At 41.6% G+C, this 7,012-nt stretch overlaps 1 long non-coding RNA gene across 1 annotated transcript; it reads left to right on the top strand.

Annotated features, from left to right (window-relative positions):
* Positions 1–1,160: 1,160 nt before the first annotated feature.
* Positions 1,161–6,264, top strand: LOC105722768 (uncharacterized). The gene is made up of 5 exons (XR_001108681.3): positions 1,161–1,299; positions 1,966–2,292; positions 2,718–2,891; positions 4,369–4,654; positions 5,197–6,264. It is a non-coding gene; the product is annotated as an uncharacterized LOC105722768 (long non-coding RNA).
* The last annotated feature ends 748 nt before the right edge of the window (positions 6,265–7,012 follow it).

Genomic DNA, 7,012 nt, shown 5'->3' with positions numbered 1-7,012 from the left:
AAAGGAAATTAAGAAAACATTTCTAGCAAGTATGACTACAAAAGATGATTTGGTGCTGGAATAGATGTATTCATTCAAATTAATTTTACTGAGTATCTAATATGTTCAGTATGCCTAGGCACTGGGGATGGAGCAACAAATCAAACAAATCAAAACCCCTGACCTAATAGAGTTTTAATTCAAGTGGATAAGAATCTTGTTCAATTTTTTCTTAAGTGTCAGATACATACATTTCTTTGTACCCCATGCTTTTCCTTTTAATTTGCAGTCATGTGAACACTTTTGTAAGTCTAAACTAACCCATTTGTAAACCAGTCCATGTGTCATTCTCCTCCTGTTAGCCTACAAGTCAAGTCTTCAATTCTTTCCACAGCCCCCGCAGCACTCAGCTCATTACTTAGGGCCCTTGGCACTCACATGCAATCTGAACTCAAGCAATATGCTGCGCGGGCTCCATGAAAAAAGAAAAAGAGAGCTCATGTTCCACCAAGTTTGATCTAGGACAAGGAAATCTAGAGGCCATTTGGATCAAGTGAGGAAACCCTGTGGAGGAACCAGCCTCCAGCGAACATGAGAAAGTTACATTACTGACCCTTTTTTGGTTTTTTTGAGACAGGGTCTCAGTCTATCTCCCAGGCTTACATGCAGTGGCACAATCATGATCACTGCAGCCTCCATCTCCCAGGTTCAGGTGATCCTCTGACATCAGCCTCCCAAGTAGCTGGGACCACACGTGTGTGCCACCACCCCCAGTCCCTTCTTATTCTTTTAACTTCCTCGGCAGGGCTCTCGTTGAAGTGACAGATATCCCTCTTTGCCTTTGAATAGCTAGCTCTGCTTTGGAATTGCCCTTAGTGTTGCTCTTAGGTGCTGATGAGGACCCTGGGTGAGAATATAGGGCCTATTTTTCCAGGTCCATGGATCTCTCAGCTTGAAGTCAAGATCTCATTTCCTTCTTACAGACCTGCCCCTTCTTCCCCTTTCTAGCTGGCAAAGAAGCAGGCTGCTTCTTCCAGGTTTCAGAAACTGTGGTCATTTGATGGTGCAAGAAGTCAGACTGTGTTTTGTTACAAGCAGCAGAAAGCTCCAGGGATCCTGCCTAGGAGGGAGTTGGGACAAAACATTGGGTTAAAAGGAGGTGGGAGGGGTAATCCGTTTGCTCCAACTTCAAATCCCACCACTGACTTCTTTGAACAAGGGCTATCAGATGAAGCCCTCTCCCAGCGAGCTGTGTGAAATTGGAGACTCCACTTACCTTCTGCCTCTTAAAATTAGGCAAGCCCTCCACGCAGCAAAAGAGTAAGTGGCAAGCGTATGGACAGCTCTTTCTGAGCTGGATGATTTAGTGAAGCAGCTGTGGGGGATACAGGAGGGGGGATTTAAAGGAAGGATCCAATGGGCTGACGGAGGACTATTCACCCACTATTTGTAATGCTGGTAAGAGCAATACTGGTTGAGAGGTGGAGGGAGGAGAGCTTGCTGTTTTTAAGGCTTTGAGCTTTTTGCCATGGAGTCAGTGGGGAGCCTTTGAAGACAGGTTCTCCCACCCCATTTCCCACTCAGGGCCTGGGAAGGGACTTAGGCTAATACAATGATCTGGGAACAGCCAAAATCCAGTTGCTGTTTGGCTCTGCACTTCCAGGGAAATGTGAGCTGTCTGTTTCTCATTACTTTGCTCTTATCACATCAGGCTGTTCTTGTGGGAAAGCAGTTTCATTTCCAAGAAACCTGTTTTGCTTCTCTTCCCTTGAAGTCCTCCAAGCTCTTGCCTCCTCCCTCTTGCCTACCCCTCCCTCATCATCTCACCTCTTATTCCATCTGCTAGTGACCCAATTTCTTCCCCACCTAAGAACTAAGCTGCTACTGGCCCCGAGCTAGCACCAGATCTAGAAAATAAAAAGATTACACTTTGGTCAGTGACTGCAGCAGATGGTAAAATATGACTCCCCTTCCTTGTATTTCTAGGTTATTACTTTCTTGCCTATGGTGTTATCGGGACTGAGAACCTCAGACCATTTTGTGGTCATAAACCAGAAACTCGGAGAAAGTACCCGGTATGTTTGCAGGTGGGACTCCTTGTAAAAGACACTTGGTAGCCCATGGTCTGAAAGGCAGGACAAAGCAAATCACGTAGGTAAGTCCAGCCACCATGCTCCAGTACCATCTCCTTCAGGACACGAAAGGGTATGAACAGCCAAGTCCTGTATTGTCGCACATGCTCCATGAGGACCTGGGGACCTTCTCAGCCAGAAGGACCAGCTGGATGGCTGCTTCTTGCTCAAGCGTCCCTCGGTGAGACCTTGGGGAGCCCCAAGTGCCTCTCTCCAAGTTCCTATCATGTGCACTTGCTTTTATTCTTACTTTCTTCTTTCTGCCTCTCACCTTTTATCCGCCCCGGCCTTTCTTCTACCATCCCCATCTTGTTTAAAAAAAAAAAAAAAAAGAAAGAAAGAATGAATAAGACCTACTATTTGATAGCACAATCAGGTGACTATGGTCAATAATGACAACTGTACCTTTTAAAATAACGAGTGTAATTGGATTGTTTATAACTCAAAGGATAAATGCTTGAGTGGATAGATACTCCATTCTCCATGATGTGCTTTTTTCACATTACATGCCTGTAACAAAACATCTCATGTACGCCATAAATATATACACCTACTGTGTATCCACAAATTTTTTTTAATGAAAATATCTTCCCTATCTTTTCCTAGAGTTTCACTCATGACTGTCATTGAAGGGTTTACTGAGTCCCGCATCACCCAGGGTCCACTGAGATGTCCCTGCTCTTCAGCTTTAAGGAAGATCACTTCAATTCTACTCATGCTTATGCCCTGCCCTGTGAAGATCTGAAGTCCTCCTCAGGTTGTCTGTGAATTCCTTAAGAGGTAGATCCCTTTAGTCTACTCTGACTCTGAACTGCTTCCACTGAGCTAACCAACCATGAAGGTTGTTGATTCTGTGCCTGCTATGCTACTTCTTTCTATGCCAGAATCACCAAGGATAAGAACCTGACACCTCCCTCAATTTAAAAACAACTCTCACCAGGCCCATGTGTGTGAGTAGATTAAGAGGTTCACATTGGAGAACCTCACACAGCTTCCAATTGCATACAGATATCCCTTTGTGTGAAATGGTCAAACCACACTTGCAGATTATTCATAGACTCCATGACCCAGGAGCCCCAGCCTCATCCCCTTCTCTGCCCCCTTTTCCTCTTTCCATCTCTCTTCTTCACCAGCTCGTTTGTGGATAAGCCTTTGTAATGACAAAAGGGCCATCCATTTTAACAGGTCTATCTTCCTTACAAGGCTGTTGTAAATATTACATTTTTTTAAATTGTGATTTGAAAAATTATAGTTGTATACATTTATTGGGTACAATTTTACTTTAATTTTTTTTTGAGATGGAGTTTTGCTTTTTTTTTTTATTTATTTTGATGGAATCTCACTCTGTTGCCCAAGCTGGAGTGCAGTGGTGCAATCCCAGTTCACAGCAACCTCTGCCTCCCAGGTTCAAGCGATTCTCCTAACTCAGCCTCCTGAGTACCTGGGATTGCAGGCGCGCACCACCACACCTGACTGATTTTGTATTTTTAGTCAAGACAGGGTTTCACCATGTTGGCCACACTGGCCTCGAACTCCTGACTTCCGGTGATCCACCCACCTCAGCCTCCCAAAGTACTAGGATTACAGGCGTGAGCGACCATGCCTACCCATTTTTACTTTAATTTTTAATTATAAAATATTTCAGGCATTTAGAAAAGTACATTGGTATATTTTAAGATTTAACAGATTTAAATAAGATATAATGAATGCTAAAATGTTGCTATTTTTGCTTCAGGTCTCTCTCTCTTTCCCACCCCCAGCATCCCCCACCGAAACAAAAAAATAAAATGCTTTTCATACAGCTAAAGCCTAGAGCCATCCCTTTCCTTCCCTCCCACCTCCTTTAGGATTAACCAGTATCCAAAAGTTGTTGCATTATTCTCATGCATGTTTTTGTGCTTTCATTATATATAAATGTTTCCATAAACAACATACAGTATTGTTTGGGGCATTTAAAAATATTTGCTTAAATGCTGTATCGTAGTGGATGCTGAGAATGAGCTTTACGAGCAAGAACAACATTATCTTACTCTGGTTTCTATTTCTTACAACTTCAGCCTTGATCCCAGTGGCCCAACATCTTGTAGGTACTCCATAAATATCTTCTGAATACACTGCATTACTTTGTAGTGCCTCCAAATCATCAATAATAGAGCATGCCAAATTAAGAAGTGACCCAAGATAAGTGGTTATTTATATGCTTTTTAATTTTTGGCCAAAGAAATTTCAATAACTATGAATAACTGTTCCCATATAGGTACATTCTTCCTGAGATTAAGAGGGGGCTTTATAAATGCCTCACTAAGAAAACTTCTATTCACAAGGCCCAGTGAGTCTCCCTTTACATGGCCCTCATTCAATGAGATCCCCTGAGACTGAAGTTCTTAGCCCATATCCTCCTATTCCCCAAACCACTGACTTCATGGATGAGTACAGCCTCTCCTCTTCTCCCACCCTGAGTTCATCCCCTCAAATGCCAAGAAGACTACTTGATGTTACTACCTCTGGAGCAGCCAAGGACACCAGCAGTCATTCAGTAATGGGTAGGACTCACTTCCCTATGGTATTATTTATTCATCCAGACTGTGAGAAGCAGAATCCTTCAGACTCTTGGCTGCAACTCCCAGTGAGGCAGAAACCTCACCCAAGGCAATGGTGCTGGGAGCTGCTGTAACCTCTCCTTACTCTGACCTTCAGTAGAGGGACTATATCATTTATCTTCTCAACTCTTACAACTTGGGAGTAAAGATGGTGCCATTAATGATTATGCCAGGTTAACAGACATCAATAAAGACCACTTTTGGCAAATCAGGATGTATGATCACCCTAAATCAGCAATCCTGTGTAAAAGCTGATCACAGTATCCCTTCTTATAAGGTCCCTCAAGTGATATACCATCCAGAGCCTCAGGAAATAATCCCCTCAGTCCCTCTTCCAGGATATGTCTAATGATGGATGAGTCCATTCTCTTACAGCAGCATGTGAAGACCTAATCCTAATATTGTTAAGTTTGGGGAGAAGGGACAGCTTTTTAGCAGAGAGTAATGAAACTCACTTTCCATTTCTTTTTTTCTTTCTCCACTAGGTTGAAATTAGAGCCTACTCTTCCCTCCTAGTCCTCTGAAAGTTTGCAGAGAAATAACAACATATATCAGACAAGTATAAATCAGGGGAGAAAAAAATAAGACCATGGATGAAAACTGTGGCTCTGAAGCAGTTTATTTGGCATCAACACTAGTGTTTACTGGTGACCATATGGTTGCATGAATAAGAGCTTCAGTATTAGATAAATTTGTGTTTGAGTTTCAGCGTCACATAAAGATACTGATCTTTATAAAGACATTAGACAAATTCACACCTATAATCCTATTACTTTGGGAGGCCAAGGCAGGAGGGTTGCTTGAGCTCAGGAGGTTGAGACCAGCCTGTGCAACATAGCAAGATCCCATCTCTACAACAAAATTTTAAAAATTAGCCAGGCATGGTGGCACATGCCTGTAGTCCCAGCTACTAAGGAGGCTGAGGTGGGAGGATCTCTTGAGCCTGGAATATCAAGGCTGCAGTGAGTTGTGATTGTGCCACTACACTCTAACCTAGGTGACAGAGCAAGACCAGGTCTCAAAAACAAAAACAAAAAAGAAATAAAAGAACTGAAGGAGAGAGAAAGGCAGTCACACGTGGGTCTAAAAAAAATTGTAGGAGAACACAGAAAGTGAGGGAAAAAGCAATATTGAAATAGAAACCAAATCATAACTTTTTCAGAACTTAAAATGACTTCAATTCTTACATTAAAAGAGCATTTCTAGCACTGAAAAGAACAACAAAATTCTCCTACATATACTACAGGGAAGTAAGAAAATATGAAAAGCAAAGAGAAAACATCCATATCACCTAGAGGAAGGGGATTTCACAAAAGAATGACCATTACACAGAAAAGTCTCCCCATTAGTTATAATAGATGCCAGAAAACAGTGGAGTGATTTCTGCAAAGAGCTAAGGAAAAATATTTGCCCATCTAGATTTCTACACTCAATTAAATTCTCATGAAAAAAACAGGCTGCCATGGACCAGCAACCTCTTTTTCCAGGACCCCTCTCTGTAGCAGAGAACTATTTTCTTTCTTTTGCTGATTAAATTTCCACTGTTAACCTCATTCATTGTGTGTCCGCATCCTTGATCCCCGTGGCTGTGAGACAACAAACCTCAGGTATTACCCCAGACAATGAGACCACTTCAACAAGAGACTGGTAAAAAAGAGACAATCAAGGAATGAGACAACTGTTGATGACGTGTGCTAATTAAATAAATAACACTTTATCATATCCACTTTATAAATGAGGACAGTATTGTGATTACTCCCAGGGACTGTGTTCTATCTTCAGTGGCTGTCTGATTTTATCCTCACAATTTAAATGGAAGGAATTTTGAAAAAAAAAAAAAAAAAACTTTGGGGGTTAAGATTTCAACATATGAATTTAGAGGGGGACAAAAATATTCAATCTATAGCAGGGTCTAAAAGCACAATTGCCCACTTAATCTCTAATTGATAGAGTAATATTAATATTTGATATACAGTTTACTTGTTAAATGCAGTTCCAAGCACTACACATTTTTGGATTATGGCACTCTTTAATCTCTCATTAAAAATAAAAGCACATCTCTTTTGAACTCTAATAACCCTCCAGATGCTGCTCCATTTCTCTGTACATTTTATTTGTTTAAGGGTTGTCTACAAATGCATCCACTTACTCATTTTCCACTTTCTCGTTACTCACTACAATCTGAGTTTCACCTCCACCACTACACAGCACTTACTCTTGTCTGTGTTACCTGTAATCTCCATGTTACCAAATCCTATGAGCCCATTTCTGCCCTCATTTCAGTTGATTTCATAGCAGCAC

Source organism: Aotus nancymaae, unplaced genomic scaffold (assembly GCF_030222135.1).
Source record: "Aotus nancymaae isolate 86718 unplaced genomic scaffold, 86718_ANA_hifiasm-v0.15.2.pri h1tg000072l, whole genome shotgun sequence".
Taxonomy (NCBI): domain Eukaryota; kingdom Metazoa; phylum Chordata; class Mammalia; order Primates; family Aotidae; genus Aotus; species Aotus nancymaae.
Note: the sequence above shows the minus strand (reverse complement) of the source record. Positions and strands in the feature narration are given on the sequence as shown.